At 37.0% G+C, this 22517-nt stretch overlaps 1 protein-coding gene across 8 annotated transcripts in view; it reads right to left on the bottom strand.

Annotated features, from left to right (window-relative positions):
- The window catches only part of LOC134225874 (transmembrane protein 164), a 117506-nt gene that overhangs the window by 41059 nt on the left and 53930 nt on the right, over positions 1-22517 (bottom strand). Inside the window, exon 1 of one of the 8 annotated variants that reach the window (XM_062706302.1) lies at positions 7341-7379. The exons of 4 other annotated variants lie outside the window; for them this stretch is intronic. The gene's annotated coding sequence lies outside the window, so the exon portion shown is untranslated. 3 more of the 8 variants (XM_062706303.1, XM_062706298.1, XM_062706301.1) reach the window with 3 other exon arrangements.

The following is a 22517-nucleotide window of genomic DNA, read 5'->3' as shown; positions in this document are numbered from 1 at the left end:
ATGGCGGCATGTTTGTTTTTTTTTCAGCAACGCACTTGTACCAGATTTTTACAAGGTTGAGTCTTCTTCTAAGAGGAGTTGTACTGTAGAAACCGAGTACTTATTAGCGACAGTAAAATTTTCCCCTTGAGACCCTTTCTTATGAACAATTTTCAATATTTGTACCTAACGACAATAACATACCAGTAAGTAGGCCCCCTCTCACTCCATATATTGTTAAACATTTTCGACAGAGTTAGTAGAAGCCAAGCAAAGCATCAAATGTGAGTGTTTTTTTTATCTAAGAATATTTAACAGACGTCAAACAATTAGCGTTCTTCTAAACTATATAGCGTTCACATGTTAAGGAAGACGTGAGTGGCAAATAAGTAAATTGATCAGTACACGTTTGGAACGTTCACCCGTTTAAAATTTGATTGGCTATTATTGATAAAAGCTAAAGCTATGTCCATTTAGAATCCGGAATCATTTATTGTATTGACCGCTGCAAGAGTTCTTTTACAGCGGTTTGTCTAACTAGGCGCCCACTTGCTGTGGTATAAATTTCATGATGTTTCGTGCAGCGAGTCAAAAATTATTCCAGATGGAAGCCGAAAGGAGAGAAAAACCCACGTTGATAATCCTGCTCATCGACGATGGAACCTACGTCAAAATGGATTTCGGACCGCTTTCTAGCCAAAAATTCTACATGACGACGGCACGAGGAGTAGTTCTTGCGATGTTTAAGTTTGCTTTTTGGATAAACTTGCAAATAAAAGACGATTTTGGCAAGGGATATGCAGCTGTAAAGCAAAGACCTAAGTGTTTGTGGCGAATAAGACTATGGATAGAGGTGTGCGCCGGTCCGATATTCATCGGCGGCGGCGTTTGTCAGAATTTTGGCCGGCGGCGGCGTTTTCGGCGTCACGCCGAAAGCCATTTTAGTCGGCGGCGGCGGCGGCGTGAATCGGCGAGGTGATTTTTTTATTACGTTTCTTATTTTTTTTTGCATTTTTGCATTCTTTTGCATTCTTTTAAATTTCGCATGAAAAATCTAATGAATTTCTCCAGAAAATTCTATAAGTTTTTCCAAAATTTGGAAATTATTTTCAGATTTTCCATGGGAATTTCCAAATAAAATTGTTTCGAATTTCCCCATAAAATGGGAAACTTCAGAATTTTCACGAAAAATTGTTCTTAACTTCTACTGGAAAACCTTCGGAAATTCACGTAAAGTTTCTGTTGATTATTTTTCGAAATTTGCACAAAAATCTCCTCCAAAATCTCTCTCCAAAAAATAGATTAACATTGAAGGATATTGTTTTCCACCATAAAGCCTATTGTTAATGGCAGTTTTACAATAGAAAATAGGGGTTGTTATGTATCTTTACAATAAAAAAAAATCGATTTTTTCTCGAACAAATTTTTCACATTACAATTGAATTTATTGTAATTCTATTGCCAACATTTTACTGGCAATAGACTTTATTGTACGTCTATTGAAAAAACAACATGGCACTTTAATTGGTAGGAGTTTTTAGGAAAAATTCTCTGGAATTTTTAAGAGAAGTTCTCCGTAAGTTTAACGGAAACTTTAGAATTTCTGCGGAGGATTGTTCAAAATATAGAATTCAAAAAATCTTTGGAATTCAACGGAAAATTGTTCCAAATTATTAGATTTTTACCGAAAATTCTTTGTACAGTAGACGTTCGATAACTGAAAGTCATTTAACTGCCTGGCTTTTAACTGCAGTTCGATAGTTACATCAGTTTTACAGTTATCGGGCAGCTGAACTTCAAAATGATGTCAAAGTCGATGAACTGACAATTGTTTGACTTCTAGACGTCAAACGGCTTTCGCCAACTGAAACGAAAACATGTTGCAGTTATTGAACGACTAGTGTATTGTCCAAAAGAAATTCTTGGGAAATTCCATTGGCCGAAAGCGACATATATACGGCAGCGTATACGGCAGAACTGGTAAATTGGCCGAAAAAGTTGTTTGCCCCTACAAGTTGTTTGGCCGAATATGTCATCAGCCCGAAAATGCCGTTTGGCCGAAATGGTCGTTTGACAGAATGGGTCATTTGGCCAAAAATATCGTTTGGGCCTACAGGTTATACGGCGGTTATATATATTTGAACCCTTATTGCATAGAGAAAAATAAATAAAATTGTTGAAAAATGTTTATTTTCTTTAAAACAGCATAAAATATACTAATGCATAATAATTTATTGTAACGTGCTTCAAATCCTACAATTTTTTTTTTCTCATAAAACTGTTTGTTACGCGTTACGCATAGGGGTGGGGGTAGTTCTGGAAATTGTTACAGATTGTTACGAGGGGGTGGGAGGTTCTCAAAAACAACGTTTTTCGCGTCACGTAATATTTGAACAGACCCACTGAACGGATAATTTGCACTTTTTGAACACCCATCATACTTAACAAAGAGCAACGAAACGTTGGACAAAATTTAAAAATTTGTTCGAATAAATCAGACTGCATACTGGCCTTTAAGTCAAAAGTCATCTACCCAAATCACATTAAGCCTAATTGAAAGTTTATCCGAAACTGTTATCAGGTCGAAAATGGTTTTACCAAAAATGTAGTGTGACCGAAAGCGACATAACCGAATAGATCATTTAACCGAAATTATTTTTTTTGTATCTTTATTAAGGAGGCTTTCAGCCCCTGGCTGGCTCACCTCCGGTACCGAAAATGCTGTTTGGTAGGAATGGTCATTTGGACCGAAAATGTCTTTTCTGAAAAACAACCAATTGCAATTTTCTGTCAAATGACCTATTCGGCTGATCGTCTTTTTGGGAAAATGATCAATTGAGCCGAACGACACTTTTCAAAGAAGGAAGTAAGATTGCAGAAAGGACATTCTTGCGCCAAACGGCTTTTTCTGTCAAATGGCACTTTTGATCAAATGATCCATATTCGGTCAAATGACTTTTTCAGCCGAGCGTCATTTTCAGCTGAATGAACTGTTAGGGCAAATAACTTTTTACAAGTCCTGCCAAATTTTGTTTTTGCTTTCGGCCAAACTACATTTTCGGTCAAACCAGTTTTGACCCGATAACAGTTTCCGTTAAACGTTTAGTTTTGCTAAATGGTACTTGGCTAGATGTATTTTGGCCTAAGGGTTAGTATCGACTCAAAAATAGAGAGGCTACGGATTTTTGTTAAATGGTCAATTGACAAAAAATCTAATTAACCAAACGAGTGACCATTTTTTATGATATTACCCTTTCAGTCCAAGGTTCAGTGTCATTGATATATGGCCGTATGACGCGTTGGACCGAATTACATTTTCGGCCAAATGGACCATTCTGTCAAAAAAACCATTTCAGCTAAACGGCATTTTTGGCCAACGATCGTTTCGGGCAGATGACCTACTAGCAAACGGCTTTTTCGGCCAAGTTACCAGTTCGGCTGTCTGTCGCTTTCGGTCAGTGGAATTTCCCAAGAATTTCTTATCGAAAATAGAAAGAATATTTTAAAGCAATAAAAAAAATCCTCAAAAATTCCGAGAATTTTTCCGTTGTTTTAAAGTTGGCTATGCCAAACTAGCCGTCTAGTGCTGAACTTCTCCCTGTGAAAAAATCACTCTTATTAAGGATAAAAAAACTAGCCGTTTTAAATAATCTAGATTGACAAAGTCAATGTTAAAGCGTCCCTTTCACCAGTCACAACTTTCTGTGTAAATTTAAAAAAATACTCAACAGAAACTCAATAACAACTTTTCGTGAATATTCCGAATATTTTCCTGTAGAAATTCGGAACAACTTCCCGTAAAAACTCTGAAGATATTCTCATGTAAATTCCAAACAGTTTTCCTTGGTAAATCCAATAAGGGCTCCTCTTGGTAATTCTATAATGTCCATTTCGACCAAAGAGCATATTCGGCTATTACGCTATTCGGCCAACCGATTTTTCAGCCAAATTGATTCATGATTTGTTTACAAATATTGCTGGAGATTACTAAATTGAATGATATGACATCAAACTGTGTACTTATTTTGTTATCGGAAATCAATATCAAAATTAGTTTTCGATTTGCTCTCATCGACTGCAGGTATAGTTTTTCACTTGATTCACAGTAAGATTTTTCTGCTATAAGTTTGTTATTTTAATCGTTAAAACGACCAAAAAGATATCAAATTAAGTAAACATAGTCGATGATTCACAACATTAAAACAAGTTATTGATTTGCTCTTAAGCTTTGCTCGGGTAAACTTCTACCAAATAGTCTTTTCGTTTGAACAACATATTCGGCCAAACAACTTTCAGCCTTGCGGCCTTCAGCCAAATGGATTTCTGCCGAACGACTCTTTGCCATTCAAAACTTTAATTTCAATGAGATTATTTTTAAATTTCAACGGGCCTTCGCAATTTTTCACACGAAGTTTTGCTTAGTTTTTACGGAGAGCTTTTGGAAATTTGAACAAGAAATTGTATGGAATTTTCATGGAAATCATTGGTATCTTCACGAAATATTCTCAGTTACAACGTGATGTTGTGAAGATCTATCAGGAAATTATACGGAAGTTCCACTGAATCTTCGGAATTTCCACTGAAAATGTTGTGGACTTCTTCAAATTTCAATCGGCTTGAAAATTATAGATCAGCGGTGTGACAAATTTTAAACGACGGCGCGCCGATGCAAAACTGTCGGCGGCGGCGGAGCGCACCTCTAACGATGGACTCGAAGCTGTACAAGGAGGAATGTCTCAAGAACCGCGGTCTACCTTCCATAAAGCCCATAAACATCCCGTGAAGTTTTGGTCATATTTGGCGAGTTGCCACTACATCCGGGAAGTCCTCCAGTGGTACCGCGATAATAACGAAGATTTCATCGATAAAAACATAATTCCACGCAACTGCCCACAGCACCGGCCCATCGAGACATTTTGGGCAGTAATGAAGCGGAAGCTTAAGAAATGTGGAAAAACAGCTCGGAACGCGATTTAGATGACCAAAATGTGGAACAAATGTGCCAAGGAAGTTGACTCCGGAGGTGTGTAACTTTTGATGAAAGGTATATAGGAGAAGGTGCGAATTTTCACTAGAAACAAGAAGAAATGATTTGAATAATTTTTTTTCTTAAAGTACAGTGAATTACCCTTGTTTTGATGTATTAACCTTATTTGTACGTCAATCCGTTACCGACTTACAGATGATTTTATTATTCCGGATTCTAAATGGACATAGCACGAATTCGTAAAGAATTTGTTTTACGCTGTGTAGCACAACATTAAATTTCTTCGGATTCCAAAAAATAAGTTCTTAGTAAACCAATAAAAATCATATTTAAGAAAAAAAAAACTAGCACGGTCGCATCGCTTATCAGAGTAAACTCAGTTCGTAGGGCGCCCTACACCTCTCACTGGATGCTGCTACGCCAGATTTCCTGTAGAAGGATCTTGGGGAACGTTAGGAACGACGCAAGGAGTCCGGAGAATCGAAAATCATGAGATTCCATAGTACCTCCTGTTTTGTGGAATAACGACATCCGTTCCATAGGTTGCAGTCGTAGGAATTCCAACTGACCATGAAGATATGGAAGAAGACTGGCGAAAGATTAAAAGACCTTCTTTTGACCCCGGAACCACGAAGCTCTGTTTTGGAGGGAAAGCGGCAGCAAAGCCCAGCATAATCGGAATTTTACTAATAATATTAGCAGAGTAGCTTGTAACTTATATTCTCCGTTGCATAATGAATCTACAATAGGGTGGTCCAAACTTATTAAAAAAAAATACAAAACCATTTTTTCGAGACGTATACGTATCGTAAAACCCCCTGAAAATAAAGTTTTTTGCTCCCAGTAGCTATTGTAAAAATGTTAGTCCAATCCGCCAAGTCTAAATAGATGCTCAATGAGCAGGAAGTTTTTATGGGAAAAATAGACTAAATATATGTTTAATTTGATAACCGGAAATATGGATTAAAAATTATCAACTAAAAAACTGGAAAATTTGAAAATTAAAAAAAAAATGAAAATTTGAAAAATCAGGTGATTAAAAAACTGAAAAATAAGGAAAAACAGAAAAATGCAAATTCAAAATTGTTCGGTGTGAAATATGAAAAGTAAATAGTAGAAAATTCTGGAAAGGTAAATGAAAAAATGGACAGCATGATGGAGCTATCCCTTGCGTTAATTCCTAAAGCATGCAAATGAATCTCAACATTAATGGGAGCTGAGATAATAGCCGTACTGGTCATTTCCCTACGTTTAATAGTAAAAGGAAAAAATCAGTGAAACATATTAAGCTAAATGAATTTTAGAAATCTTGTGCTTTTCAACAAGTGGCACTGAAACATATATTTAATAGAGGCAAAAGCTTGTAATCACTTTCATATGTAGGTGATGAAATTGTTTATTTAATTTATTATTGCCCATGGCATAATAATGTTTGTTCAACCATAAGTTGACGTCGCATCTTCAATTTGAAAAATGTGAACAAGCGCCTGAATATAACTTCGTAAATCTGAATAATTTTCAGAACTGACTAACCAATGTAGAACTTCAGAACAAATTATGAACATTCTAGCTATTTAGTATATACAATCATTTTTCCTCTGTTTAATAATAATTTTATCGACATTCAACTAGAGCTCAACCCAACCAAAACTAGACGGATTGAAACGACGTTGGTCCATTCATGCATTACCTTATTTTGCTTTAAGACTCAAAGCTGGCAGAAATATAATCCTTTATTTGACATTGCTCAATTTGTTCGGGAACCACCAATTTATTAAAACTTAACACACCGTCGCTAATCCCATCAAACTTCACTCACGGTTTTGCGGTCTTTAACGGTTCACCGCACTTCAGCAAACATCACCACCCCAAGCTCCGCTTTCGATCCGAGGCGAGCCCGACATTGATTGAATTAATATTCGATTACGATGAATACGCTTCGTTCCGCGCGTGACGATGATGTTCCGATATTTTCCGCTGCATCAGCTTCATCGAACCACTCCGTTGACCCAATTACACACCCGAAAATGCTTCTGAAGTTTGTCCCGAAAATTCTCCTCCCGCATCGCCCCCGTGACAAGTTGTCACATTTCCCACCGTCACTGTTATCACTAGAAGGCGGCGATAATATCCAAGTGGGTGGCTTGGAAGGAAAATCCACTGTGACCGTGTCGCGGTCGCGTTGGATGTCGAATGAATAAATAAAAAGGCACAAAGTAGGGATCTTCAGTGTTGACACTTAAGTACCGCTTTGATTCACATTCCACACGTTGTTGGTTTCAAGATAGGAAGAGTAAAAGACTGTGAATAACTTTAGTTCGGAATGTTTGCTATGTTCAGAATTCGAATCAAAACGGTAGATCAGGACACTAACGGGTGGACTAACGGAACGATGTTGCCCAGACGGTGGGTTTGTTGTAGGAGTAGCGTCAACGACGTTTCATGTGGTACTGATAGCCGGCCGGCCGGCTACAATCAGTTCTCAGTATAGAGGTAAAGTACCCACTTACTAGCTTTGCCCTTCTCATGTAGTAATGGTAATATTTGATTATCTGTTTTCTTTTGACTCGGGAAAGGGGCACATCCATGAATAACGTCACTACTGTTAATTGTTATGTAAAGAATAAAGAACTTGCTAGGAGATGGCTGAAGATTGGATTGATATTTCATTTTACAAACGTATGTTTTTGATGAGACCTTGCTCACTCGCATAAGCATTTGAGTAGTTTTGTTATGATTGACGATGACAACTGGCAAGATTAGCATCACTCGTCCGGAGAGTCTCATGTCTATAACTAAGTTGAGTGCTAACTAACAATAAGTATACTTATAGCTATAGCTGTCGGATTTCTGAAAACAATACTATTCTTTCTCCATGGCGCTACATTCTAACTGGAACCTGGATTACTTTTCAACTTATTGTTCTATTATAGAATTTCCACAATTATTGATTGAATATCTTGTATGAAAAACACAAAGGATACAGAGAATGTTTCCATAGCTGGTTGAGAATTTGATGAAAAAAGAACTCTCCTGGATTTTGATGAGTTGAATCAAATTTCAACATCCCGAGCAACCCACTTGTCATAAACAACTTGTCTGTGACTCATGTACAACTGAATCAAGTCATATTATGGTCTTTGCAAACAGATCGATTAATATTTCGCTATTTGAATTGCTAGTACAATTTGACGTCATCAGAAGCATTTTACTTTATATACTCCACTGTTCGAGATATATACTGCCTACAATCGCATATTTGTCCCATATGAATAGGATATCCAGCAAAGATGGGACTGATATGTGATCATAGGCAGTATACTCTGCACATGAAGATTTTTTGCGGCAGCTCTTTGTATGGAATCTAGAACATATCCCAGAAATATTGTTCTATGTTTGGAAACAGTTCATTTCGTTGTGTAAAGAAGAATGTATCGTTATATTAGATACAACAGTGCCATATTTCCATCAGCGAAACACTGATTGAAAACACGCCGTTGATAACGAATTGCATGAATGGAATTAGGTTCTGCCTCCTTCTGATTGAAATAATTTTCACAGAAACAGAATCCACAATTAAACCCAAAAAAAAGTAATTGATTTTTTCGTCTTATTTTAAGCAAAAACGTGTTCCAGAAAAAGTATTTTTTTGCGCGAGACGTTCTACGATTTTTATGTTTAACTTGTTTTTTTTTGAAAAAGTCATTTTATTACCTTCCAAAATAATAAAAATGGGATTGGAAATCGTACGACATTCCTTGAGAAGAGAATTTAGGTGAAACGATGGTAAGTCTAAACGGACAAATCGAAAAGCGAGATGAACTGACGCAAATAAAGTTGTTTGTAGAATGAGAAAAGTGTCTACGACGCCAACCAATATTAACGCGTTGGAACCAAATTCGTCTAAACCATTGTATCGTGACGATTGTATGATTGTCGAACTGAGTATGCAGATCCGAAGGATGCAGTAACGGGCTGCTGCGTCGTCTGTGTCTCTGACTCCTCTTCTTCTTCTTCTTTTTGCTTGAGCGTCAAGCTCGAAAGGGCCAGTAGAGGCTCAGACTATAGGCCCTGTCTGACCCCAACGCTGCCTTCATGTGTAGCGTCAGACGTCTCAGATGGACTAAGTGCTTTCCAAGTATATTGCAGGGGCGATTTTGATCCAAAAATTGAATATTGATAATTTTTAGTAATTTTAACCATTATACATTATTCTATTTTATCATCGCACGATGTATGTTGGAGAACGGTTCGGCACTTTATATCATAGCTCTTATTTCCATCCCATCAAAAACAACGCAATGAAAAGGAATTTGATTTGTTTTTTATTTTTGTGATTTTTTCAGCAGTGAACACGTATGTTATCAAAAAGAAGCAACAAGATTGGTGCTGTATTCTTTAGTTTTGCGATGAGATGAATATATGTGCAGTGAGATGAAAAACGGAACAGTTCTCCTATATCATTTTTAAACTATAAATTTGCCACCAAGAGATATTCTAATGAAAATACGATTATGTACCTAGGGAGTGGGACCATTTGGGCAGCACCCCCTATTCCCGTCTGCAACCTTAATAACTCGACCGCGTTCCAGCCAAATGGCTTGATTTTTTGTACATCACTAGATATCGACAGAAATTAACGGCAGCAAAATAAAATTTCCATTAAAAATTAGATATTTTCCATAAACAATTAGGAAATTGCCAATAAAGAAATTGGGGTATGAGCAATAAATAATTATAAAATTCCCACAGATAAAACAAAATTTCCATAAACAATAAAAATTCTTCCACAAAACAAAAATAAATAAGCACTTTTAAAAATAAAAATTGCAATTATAAAAGAAGAATTTTCCATAAAAAAAATTAAATGTTCCAAGAAGAAAAATACAACATTTCCATAAATAAATCAGTATTAGCAATAAAAAATTGATAAATTTTCCACAAAATAAATATTTCTTCCATAAAAAATTTAAAATTTTCCACAAAATAATCAATAAAGAGCATTAAAAAAAATAAGAAATTTTCCATAAAAAATACAGAAAAGCAAAAAAGCTGATTAAATTTTACATGAACGCTTTTAAAGAAGGGGTCATCTATGAAAAAAAGCACAGTTTGATTGCTTTTTTATATTTCTTTATGGTAATTTTCTTATTTTTTTATTGCTTTTTATTGATCATTTTGTGGAAAAATTTTATTTTTTTATGGAGAAAATATATTTATTTTGTGGAAAATTTTGCAATTTTTTATTGCTAATACTAATTTATTTATGGAAATTTTGTATTTTTCTTCTTGGAACATTTAATTTTTTTTATGGAAAATTCTTCTTTTATAATTGCAATTTTTATTTTTAAAAGTGCTTATTTATTTTTGTTTTGTGGAAGAATTTTTATTGTTTATGGAAATTTTGTTTTATCTGTGGAAATTTTATATTTATTTATTGCTTATACCCTGATTTCTTTATTGGCAATTTTTTTATGGGACTTTTCTAATTGTTTAGGGGGAGTATTTATTTTAGTCGAAATTAACCATGTACAAAAAATTAAGCCATTTGGTTGGAACGCGGTCGAGTTATTAATGTTGTGGACGGGAATAGGGGTACTGCCCAAATGGTTCTCTACCCTATATCATATAGGGCACTGCACGGACGAATCTCTTTCTTTTTCATTTTTCATGAAATTTGACATTTACTGGCCTAGTTGTTTTTTAATTTATTTGCAGTGGAAAAGAGACAAAACAGTCCATGCAGTGCTCTATACATAGGATAGATTACGGGGGAAGGGTCGTTTGGCCGCAACCCATTCGACCGAAAGCCATTTGGCCAAATGCCACTAGGCCGAAACCCATCTGGCCGAAAGTCATTTAGCCGAAAGGGTCATCCGACCAAATAGGTCATTTGGCCGAATTGATCATTTGACCGAATAGGACATTTGGACGAATAGGAGATTTGGTCTAAAAGGAGATTTGGCCGAATAGGACATCTGGCAGTATAGAACATTTGGCCGAATAGGACATTTGGCCGGACATATGTTATTTGAAAAGTGAAAAATTAGGAGTGAGAAGTGAGACGTCTCACTACTCACTTCTCATTTCTCACTGCCCTCACTTCGCACTACTCACTTTTCACAGTAAGAAGTGAAAACAGAGGAGTGAGAAGTGAGACGTCTCACTGTGAAAAGTGAGATAATGAGACGTTTACTTATTACTCCTCATTTCTCACTTCTCACTCACTTCTCATAGAGACGTCTCACTTCTCACTTCACGTTTCTCACTTTTTTCAGTCAGAAGTGATAAATGAGGAGTGAGAAGTGAGAAGTGAGTTTTCAGTGAGAAGTGGAAAATAAGTAGCGAGAAGTGAGACGTCTCACTTTTCACACCCTATTTTTTACTTTTCAAATGCCCTATTCGGCCAAATGACCTATTCGGACAAATGGTCGGGGTTCAGCCAAACCGCACCAAGCGGCTTTTTGACTGACTTGTAATGTAATATTTTGTTCGCATAATTAAAACGGGAATCATTTCATATTAATTCAGACGCATATTTGATATATGATATCCTCAGTTATGGGGTGGGGGGATTTTCGATACGATTCACGATCAATTAAATCCACTAAACGAAAACATAGGCAGAAAAATAGGTTATTTTTTGTTGGCGCTTGGTGTGTTTTGGCAGAACCCCGACCAAATGTCCTGTTCCTTGTGCCTCTGAAGTATTGCAGGCCGGGGAAATCAGAATTCATGTAAAGGGTTTTGATGTTGGTGGCTCGGGGAGCATCATGGAAGCCATGGTCTGGAAGCGCCGACATACAAGCGCGGATCAAGAAGGCCAAGGCTACCGTGGGGTCGGGGGAATTGTTCGTGTTGATGTCTAACGATTTGGTCTTGTACACGTTGATGGGAGGAGCCTTTCACCAAGTCGTTTAGCTTGTGTTACATAGCATTGCGTCGTTGCGCTAGAAGAGCAGTATCTTCGGCCGGGTCGAGGCCGGAGCTGCCCATGATTTCGTCGTTTACGATGGGTAACATAAGCAGGAATAGGATACATCCAGCGCCGTAGCGTGCGGTTGGCTGGGGTGCCGAAATCAAGGATTCAATGAGAAATGAAACAATTTAATTAGTTACGGGGCCAATGAAAGATCCTTGTACAAAGCCCAGAGCTATTTTTAGGAATGATTTTATTTTTGGGCGATTTTTCTATCTCTGAGGGACTTCCGCAGCCATTATGTTTTACAGCAGCGTTTGCAAATTTAACTTCTCTCTTTTACGTTGCTCAAATTCTTGCTTTTCTTAATCGATTCCCTCGACCACCATTGATCGGTTGGTCAAATTCCGAGTCAACGCTCATTTATTCAAAAAATCTCCTTGTAGTTACCTTGTTACTAGTTCCATCAATATATTCCTAAAACCAGAAAGTTGTACTAGTGCGATGCGATAAAAAAGCTTATAACGACAGCGTGTTTTCTAAAGTAGTGGCACCCATCTAACAGTTAAGCTGAATACGTAATTCCTGTTTCATATGACTAAATATTTGCTTTGATAAAATAGTTTTAGCTTTTAAGTTTAATTTTATCAACAAGGCCGTTACAAATATTAAATTAAAATTATGTCCTCCTGGTCTCCTAAAGGTGAGAAGAAGAAAAAACAAAGTAGGAAGACGATTTCAGTCATAGAAGTATTCCACTTCAGTGTTGGATTTCATTGACTCAACTTAGTCCAGGAATGTATCCAAACAACCGACAGATCCACTCCAAAGTTATTAAATATCCCACCTTCCCTCCCTCTTTGCGATGGACTAGGCGACTGGAAAAAAAAATCAGCAACATTGGTAAGCAAAGCAAGATTTGTTTACGAATCCAATAAGAAGATTCAAAAAATTCTACGGATTCACACGGTTCCTTACATATGTTACAAATAGTCAAAAACCACATAATTTTAAATATTTTTAAGGGATTTAACGTAATTCACATTAAGGTATATTTCCAACTTAATTTTTCATGCAAGATTCCTCCAAGGGCGCTTGGAATCCCCGCTACGGCTTTCCATGCTTCTATCCGGCGACTATCCGGATGAGGTTGGCTTCGAACTGCGCTTCGATGAGGCCGACAATTTTGTCTGGAACTCTCTTACGTCTAGGGGCATCAAAAGTTTTCCGTGATGTAGACTCCATGGATGACAATATGCTGCCGTAATCTATAAAAGCTACGTATGCGCCGAATCACAACATACAGGTTTTCCATTTTTCTGTTAAGAACCTCGATGAGTACTACTCGTTAATACCAGGAATCCCGCCCGCTCCCGTCGTGTCTATCTTCCCTAACATGATACCCTACAACTTGTCGCACAAAGTCAGATCCCCAGTTCCCTTCACCAAAATCCTTGTATCGAATCGGCCGGATAGTCGTGGTGTCCTAGTCCCAGGAGTGGTAGCGACGAATGACGCTCAAAATAGTGACCTTAGTGACCAGAGCTGACGAAAACTGGGACCAAATAATGACTTTCAGTTGCAAAAATGTGACCAAATAGTGACTTTTAGTTTCAGTTATAAGTTCGATGAGACGAAATCAAGCGTTTTTGGGTCGAAGGTGGATCTTTTTTTCGTAATTTGTGGCGGAAAACATCTTTCACTCACCACTCTTTTCTCCTAGAACGAACTCATAAATTTATTTCAAAAAGCTGCAATCGCGGGAGGCACTGGTTCTGATGATGCATTTCAACTTGTTCTACACAGCAGTGAGGTTCGCAACACAGGATGACAGCGAACAAAGCGAAAATCATCACTTCTCTGTGGGGCTGCCTATCCGAATCTGTTTTTTCGCACTTGTATACAAGTTCAATAAATTCGTAATCTATTTCTACAAACTCTGATTGCCCTCTCTTTTAAACGCACGGAAATTTTATTCAATATCAGTCAAAAGCAGGACTACTCAAAACAATGAGTAGTCTTGCCAGCAAATCAAATATTTACGCCCTTGGAAGTAAAAAAATTGAAGATTCATGTACAACGAGTCTGGGATTGAACGCTAGACCTCCTGCTTATTATGCAGGACCATGGTCTCTGAACTTTCAAATATTTTTTCTCTAAAACACTCAGATTTTCCGACTTGCTGTGCGTATTCATGAACGATTTTTGCTATGGAATTCGACAGCGCATGCAAGCTGTAAAAATGGGGAGACTAGATCTTCTTTCTATGATATCTACACAATAATCTACACAATAAATATTTTCCTAGAGCAAACCCTTCATTACATCTGTCAAATCTACAAAAAAAAATAGCCGCTTGAGAACAATTTATATTTTTTTGAATTTTTTCTCCAATTTTTGTATGGATGACTAATGAGGGAGGGATCAAGTCTTCTCTTATTGAGGCAACAACTCAAAATCCAAATATCCTGAAATTGTGGTAGAATGTTGGCATTTCTATCGATGAAGCTCATTTAGCATATTTATGGCTTAATGCTGTGAAAAAATGATAGAATTTGGTCATTATTGTTTTTTTTTGCATGGCCACTAAAAACATCATTAGGAGGAACAAAACACAGTAAATAATAGAGTAAATAAGGTTGTCATTCAAAAAAAAAATAACTCGCCACATAACGATCATTTGTCTAGAGGATCTGTTATAAAAATACGCTATAACAATACTACTTTAGTTCTCGGTAAAACAGGGGAGAATCAAGTCTCCCAAGGAATCAAGTCTCCATGCCTTCCCCTACTGTATAAAGTTTGAGTTTTAAGGCAGGTCTCCTGCTTGCATGACTGTATACCAATTTATAAATTGTGGCGTAAAACACTTTCAATTAGTTACTGGTGAAATGCCAATAAGAACAGCGAGTCAAATGGCTGGCGAAGTTTCAGAGCAATCATTTTTCCAAGATCCGTAATTTCATTCCCACCATGAACAAAGCATCATCCGACGGATACATTAAGTTAAAAAAAAAAAGTGGATTGTTTCAGAATAGTTTAAAATAGTGACTTTTTGCGAGAAAAAGTGACTTTAGTGACTTGAGGTCGAAAAAAGAGACTTTTTAGTGACAAGCTCGAAAAAAGTGACCAAGTAATTAAAAAGTGACCCGCTACCAGGCCCGTAGTCCTAGATATTGCAAAATGGTTGATGCAGCATTTGTGCGGATGCCATGGGGTCGGCTTTGAGTATCTCTGTTGATATCAGGTCGATTCTGGAGGCCTTATTGGATTCCGTGCTTTGGATGGCTGCTTCAATCTCCTGCAGTGACGGGACTCGGGAGTTGAAGCGGGTAATACGCCGCGCTTTTGGTGTCTCATGCTCTCAAACTGACTATCTACAAAACGCTTATAAGACCGGTAGTTCTCTACGGACACGTGACCTGGACGATGCTCGTGGAGGACTAACGCGCACTGGGAGTTTTCTAAAGGAAAGTGTTGCGTACCATTTATGGTGGGATGCAGATGGCGGACGGTACGTGGAGGAGGCGGATGAACCACGAGTTGCATCAGCTGTTGGGAGAACCATGCATCGTTCACACCGCGAAAATCGGAAGGTGGGCCGGGCACGTAGCCAGAATGTCGGACAGTAATCCGGTGAAAATGGTTCTCGACAACGATCCGACGGGAACAAGAAGGCGAGGTGCACAGCGGGCAAGGTGGATCGATCAGGTGGAGGACGATTTGCGGACCATCCGCAGACTGCGTGGTTGGCGAAGTGCAGCCATGGACCGAGCTGAATGGAGAAGACTTTTATGTGCAGCACAGGCCACTCCGGCCTTAGTCTGGTAATAAATAAATAAACGTATTCGTCGTGAGATGTCGTGAAGGAGGCAAATATCACTGGTGGTTGAGACTTTCTCTTCTTCGTCGGCCGGGGAGTCCACCTGCGCCCACTTATCCCGTTTGCAGCAGCTTTCAATATACTTCTCTAGAGCTGCATGCAATTGGCGGGACAGGTATTTGGCTGCTTTGGTTCTAGCCCGCTCCATTGCAAAAGAAATAGAGCCGGAAGTGGATCAGCCGAAATTTAAGACAGATCCTCCTTGATGTCCGGAATAAACGCAGCGCTAACATCGCGCATGACTATCATCTTCTAAATGGCGAGATTCGACTACGAGTTGATCGGATTTGTTGGCGAAATGAAAAGCTCGGGCGCCGAATTACCAAAGAGCAACTAGAAGATCCACTTCAAGGTGGCCCAAAAAAAAAATATCCAAATTTTTTAATGGGCCTCTCTATTACTTGGTTCTATTTTAAGCACCGATGCATTGGACAAAATTCCTGCCAAATCGGGCAACGTTTGATCGGTGCTAAAAATGTGGGAAGTTATGGAAAAATCTTTTGAACTCTCTCGGAATACTTGAAGAATTTTGAAAAAAAAAAATGAATTTTCTCGTAAATTTTTTTCAAATTTACATGGAGAATACTTTCGAATTTTCAATAGAAATTCTTCCAAATCAACATGTATTTCTTTTAATTTCTCAGGTAAGGTAGGTTTATGGTAGACTCTTGAAAACTGAATCGAAGATTCAGCGATGAAATCCAACCAACAGGTTTAATGTTCTGTCAGAATTTGTTACTGGTCTTATAGTAAAACATGTTATGGTTTTCAAAACTGCAATTAAATCAAAAATATAACTTCATTATTAACGAAGAAGCTTTCTTTTTAAAGTTATGTCAATTTTTGCTTTTCATAATCAGGAGCCATTGGATACAACACATTATCCACTAGGACCCAATTAAAAGCACCCAAATAAATTGTTCTTATTTTGGTTCTTCGACATACGAGAAGCGGAAATAGGAATATACTACACCTATACATATATCGAATATTGTTAACCGAATCGCCGCCACTTCCCCACAAGATAAGCTTTTCTTTAGCCATACCATGAAATGGCAATAACAGGATTAACGAAATGACATGATGAATAATAACCGTATGATGCTTGCTGATTCAGAAAGCACGCTATCTGGAATAAGAGATAAGAAATCATACGCTGACTAGCCACGTCGCCGCTCGTTAGGCTCTGTGTCCGTGTCCTATCTTGACCTTTTTCCTCAGCGAAGCTGCGAACCTTTCGATGGTTAGATTTCCGGCGATAAAAGTCAACGGCTTTGGGTGATTTCGGTAAATATGCTCTTACTGATTGAGAAGGGTTCGCTCCGAGGCTTGCGAGTGTTCTTCGTTGGTTCTGATGATAAGAAGTGTTTATTGTCGGAAAATATTCGACTATTTTGTAGAAAAAGATTGGCTAACAAATCTGAGAATAAAAAACTAAAATGATTTTAGAACAAATAGAAAAAAGGTAAACAGTGCAATGCCATTATAACAGAGAAGGATAAACCTCCGAAGAATTCTCTCCAATAAGGAAAATGAAAATCATGCTGAAAAAGACACAGCACTATTTCGTTAGATCGATAGTATCCTTCTTTCCTTTCTTATACCTGTCACCAACGGTTTATTGAGCGAAAGATTGACGGCACAATAAATAAACATCCTCATCAAATTACGACCTTTTCTAGCATTTGTTTCTTTATCCATAAAACTTTCACAGCGGGCCTGACGTATGATTAACCAACATTTTCATTGCAGTCAATCACATTAGTCAGGTTCATGAAAAACTCCCACATTTATACACTCGTCACGTTTTATTGTGCCCAAATCTCAACTGGCGGCAACTATCTGCAGAGTGCATGAAAAGTTCATCAGTTTCTGGTCGTTGTGGACCATTTTGCTGGTGCATTTCGTATAGTACACTGGTGGCCCATATTCAACAAGAAGGTGAAAAGGGGAAATATTCCCTTGTTTCATGATGTAGTGTGAAAAAAAACAGGACTGTGCAGCCAGCAGGAAACAAAAGCTCCACAGAGTATCGTTCCATCTGGAACGAAAGTCATAAAAAATCAACATTGCATCATGGAAAGCATTTGATTAAATCATGTACAAGTGATACATCATGAAACCGTTTTTGTCGCAACAGTGATAAATGGAATGAAAACTGTCGCCAAGGATTACAAATATCATAGTTGTCGAAATATGAGTAAGTTTACTCAGTGAAGCCGTAGCCATTCCGAACAACTGATTTACACGGTAAAAGCAAAAAAAAAGCTTGTTGGAGAGGTCAAAACGAAGCGGATAAGGGCATGAAAAATGAGAGCCATACATTGTGTTTTAAGGATACTTCGCGGCACCAACAGTGCTTTATGTATACGGACGGAACTGCTATCGTTTTTCCTGCGATGAGCTGAAAAAGTGCGACTTTTATTTGTATCGCTGAAAGAAACTCGCGTAACCAAAGGTGTGATGCTTCACGTTTGAATGTTGTTGCTATGGTAGTAAGATATTTTGAGCTACCTATATGTTAATATAGGTTATCCTAATATATGCCACTTTATTGAGTTTTTGGTAACAATGCACTATGGTCCAGGATACAGATTTACGCGGAAAGATAAATTTTACGCCAAAACTATATTTTTTAGAAAAAACTGTTGTTCTACAAAATTGTTCGAAATAGTAAGGCCATCATTATGGTTCTACCAAAAAATAGGGTGGCCCATCATATAAAAAAAAAAATAGAAAATATTTTTTTTATTTCTCAGAATATTGACATGTTATGTTCTACAAAGTTGTAGCGCAGCTTATTCCAATCAATTTTGCTGAAAAAACTTTTTCTGTAGCTCTTCAGTTGACTGATTTAGAGCTATTTTACTTAATTGGATTAGGGTATACCTAAAAAAAACAGTATTTTTGATCTAATTTTTTTGTTTCAGATTTCTCGAAAATTTCGTCTTCAGGTGACTTTTAGAGCTCAAAAAAATGCAACTTTTGATGGGTAAATATGCACAATATCTTTTTCCGATCAAAAGTTATAATCTTTTTTCTGTCAAAATTACATTTTTTCATAAGTTGATATCTTCGGTTAGGGCAGACCAAAAAATATGTTTACACGGCATCTAGAAGAGAAATTAATATTCTTCATTATGTCAAAAAAATGGGCATATGTTATTTTTTTATCTCAAGTTTCACCTATTTTACTAAAATCATGTTTTTTCAAATAAATTGATATAACTCGTCAACGGAAGCAGATACAGACGATATTCTTATAGCAAAACACGCGTTTTGAAAAGCCCCAAAAGTCTTCAGAAGGTGACATCCGTGAAAAATAAAAAATGAAATGAGCAGATCATAAATCTTGTTTTTTGAGGGACACCCTAATCCTGGTAAGTAAAATTACTCTAAACAAGTGAGCTTAAGAGCTACATAAAAAGTTTATATAGCAAAGTTGATTGGAAAAAGCTGCGATAAAACTTTGTAGAACATTTTACGTCAATATTCCGCAAAATAAAAAAAATGAAGATTTTTCATTTTAATAAAATGGCCCACCCTATTTTTCGGTAACTCTATAATAAGGGCCCAAGTATCCAGAAAAACTTTGTAGAACAAATTTTGTTTCTTAAAAGTATGCTTCAGACCGAAAATGCATCTTTTCTCGTAAATCTTGCAATACGATGATAATGATAAAACTTATAAAAAGTGTTGGAGCTGTAGATTTTTTATTTTTCATTTCTCACGAATGTCATCTTCTGAAGACTTTTGAGGCTTTTCAAAACGCGTGTTTTGCTATAAGAATATCGTCTGTATCTTTTTCCGTTGTCGAGTTATATTAATTTATTTGAAAAAACATGATTTTAGTAAAATTGGTAAAACTTGAGATAAAAAAATAACATATCCCCAATTTTCTGACATAATAAAGAATATTAATTTATCTTTCAAATGCCGTGTAAACATATTTTTTTGGTCTGCCCTAACTGGAGATATCAACTTATGAAAAAAATGTAATTTTGACAGAAAAATGATTATAACTTTTGATCGGAAAAAGATATTGTGCATATTTACCCATCAAAAGTTGCATTTTTTCGAGCTCTAAAAGTCACCTGAAGACGACTTTTTCGAGAAATCTAAAACAAAAAAATTAGATCAAAAATACTGTTTTTTTAGGTACACCCTAATCCAATTAGGTAAAATTGCTCTAAATCAGCCAACTTAAGAGCTACAGAAAAAGTTTTTTTTAGCAAAATTGATTGCAATAAGCTACGCTACAACTTTGTAGAACATAACATGTCAATATTTCAAGAAATAAAAAAAATATTTTCTAATTTTTTTTTATATGATGTTCAACCCTATTTTTTGGTTGCACCATAATGATGGCCTTACTATTTCGAACAATTTTGTAGAACAACAGTTTTTTCTAAAAAATATTGTTTTGGCGTAAAATTCATCTTTCCGCGTAAATCTGTATCCTGGACCATAGTGCAATGCGGTGTGAGAAATGAGTGGATGTTCGTGCATCAGATCGATGGAATATTTAAGCAATAGAATATACTGCGCTTCGTTACAGCTTTCTTTTAGGGTAATATCAAAAACAGTATCGCTTTCATTGGCGTAGCTTGGCGTTGAATATAACGGTTTGCTTTTGAAATCTGTTATAAAAGTCTTGTGAGGTTCTTGAAATTGTTCTGTTACAAAACATATTTAGAAAGATTTGTTAAACAAAACGTCCTGAAACTCGGTTCATTTTAAATATTTCCCACAGATGAGTTAGTACTCAAACGATTCCCAAGTAACACTGAAAACATCATTATTACCTAAGATCTAATAATGATGTTGAATAAAGGTCGGAAAAATTAAATACAAAACATGTTATGCTCAAGGAAAGCTTTGATAAGGTTTTTGCAAAACATACAGCAATTTGATCAAGAAGAAGTTTCATACTACATTCTCACAACTTTCTGATAACATGTCAATTTTTGACATTTGTTTGGTTTTTTAAGATGTTTCGTTTTACATTCTCACAACATAAAACATGTCTACAATGATAGAAGTTTAACGTAATTTCAACATCTTTTAAGATCAATGTTATGAACGTTCTTCATCGACACTGTTGTTTATCGACAACTAGCCATATTGTTTTTTTTTGCAGATTCGAGAATTTGTTTACATATCAATTTCAAAATTATGCTTTGGCATAGTTATATTTTTCTTCATTCAATGGCGCATGAATTTAGGAGAAGTAAAATGAAAATTTAGCCAATGAAACATGAGCCGCATATAATGTTTCGACCGAGACTTCGAAACAAATTTGATTTATTTATTCAGTTTGTATATGTTTATTAATATTGTTAAAATGGTGTTCATCATTTCATGCATGCTTGTTTTCATTCGTTTTTTGTATAAAATTTATTTCTTTGATCGTGTTGGTCAGCATTTTTGTTTTGGTATTCAATTTGACAGAACCATGTTGAAAGTCGGTTACTGAAAACATCCTTAGTACTTAAGTTTAGTCTTGTGAATGTGCAATCAAAAACAAGGTTGCAACTGAGAGATGTTGAAAATATCGATAATTTTTGCGCTGTTTGGGTCGTGTGAAAGTAATCAAAACAGTTTTTGATACAAAAACGTAACATGCTATATGTTCGAAAGATGTATTTTTTACACTCACAACAAACCGTGTTACTTGGGTTTAATGTTGTATGACCTTTTTTTTATCTCTATTGATTTATTTTAAAGGCACAGTCGTTTATTGCTAAACTCGACAGAGCCGACAGACTTTGATATAAAATTCTTCTAACTAAAAAGAAAGAATTAAAACATCATTTTTCGAGAGGCGAGATTGTTCTTTCGTCCCTGAGGGTTGACTTGACGTCATTCCACTACTTGAGTAAAGCTGATTGACACCGTTTTTTAAAAAAAAAAACGGGTGGGCTAATGCCACAGCTACTGTATACCGTCCCGTTAAACCGTATCAGGCCTTGCGGCACGCCATCCCGATCCTGCCGTCTGGCTTACTCAGCCAGACGGAAATAGCACCAATTTAATCCTTCCTGGCGTACGCCAATCCAGCTCTGAGCACCGAAGTGTTACTCCCCGCATGGCATCCGTAAGAATACTCATAGTATCAAGAAAGCGACTGCGTTCGAGGGCAGCCCCCCAGTGAACCACATATCGTATAATAACAAGCTACAAACAAAATCGCATTTGTGTTTTTCAGAAAACAAAATCGTATTGAATATCGCGCTTTGTCAGATTACTGTCGATAGAAGTTGAATTTAATCCATCATATACGATAGTTTTTGCTGTGATGGAAGTTAATCGCAATTCGGTCAATTAAAACTCGTATCAGCTTAAGTAACAAACAACGGAGGCAAACCCTTTGCAAAAAGAGGTTTGGAGACGTTGCCACCCAACGCGAGACGAATGGTGTTGATGGAGACGTGTGACGAAGAAGTCGCCGAGAAGAGTGCAAATGGTGCGTCAATAGCCGGCATGCAGCAGCACAATACGGTGGAGATAGGGTCGAGAAGCATCCTTCCGAGCTTGACCGTCATTATGATGCAGTTCGATGACATTATCGACTTTACTAATGGACAAGGCAATATGTCGAGAGACCTGAAACTGAACCTAGTTATGCCTGGTTCTTGCTGCAAAGCTGATCGTCTGGGTGGTAGTACAGACGTCCATCCGCCATTCGTCCATTGTCACGATTGGTAATAAAAGCAGCCGTGATGACAAATCCGAACATGTTCAGGTCA

This window comes from Armigeres subalbatus, chromosome 3 (assembly GCF_024139115.2).
Source record: "Armigeres subalbatus isolate Guangzhou_Male chromosome 3, GZ_Asu_2, whole genome shotgun sequence".
NCBI lineage: Eukaryota > Metazoa > Arthropoda > Insecta > Diptera > Culicidae > Armigeres > Armigeres subalbatus.
This window is presented reverse-complemented; position numbering and strand designations above follow the sequence as displayed.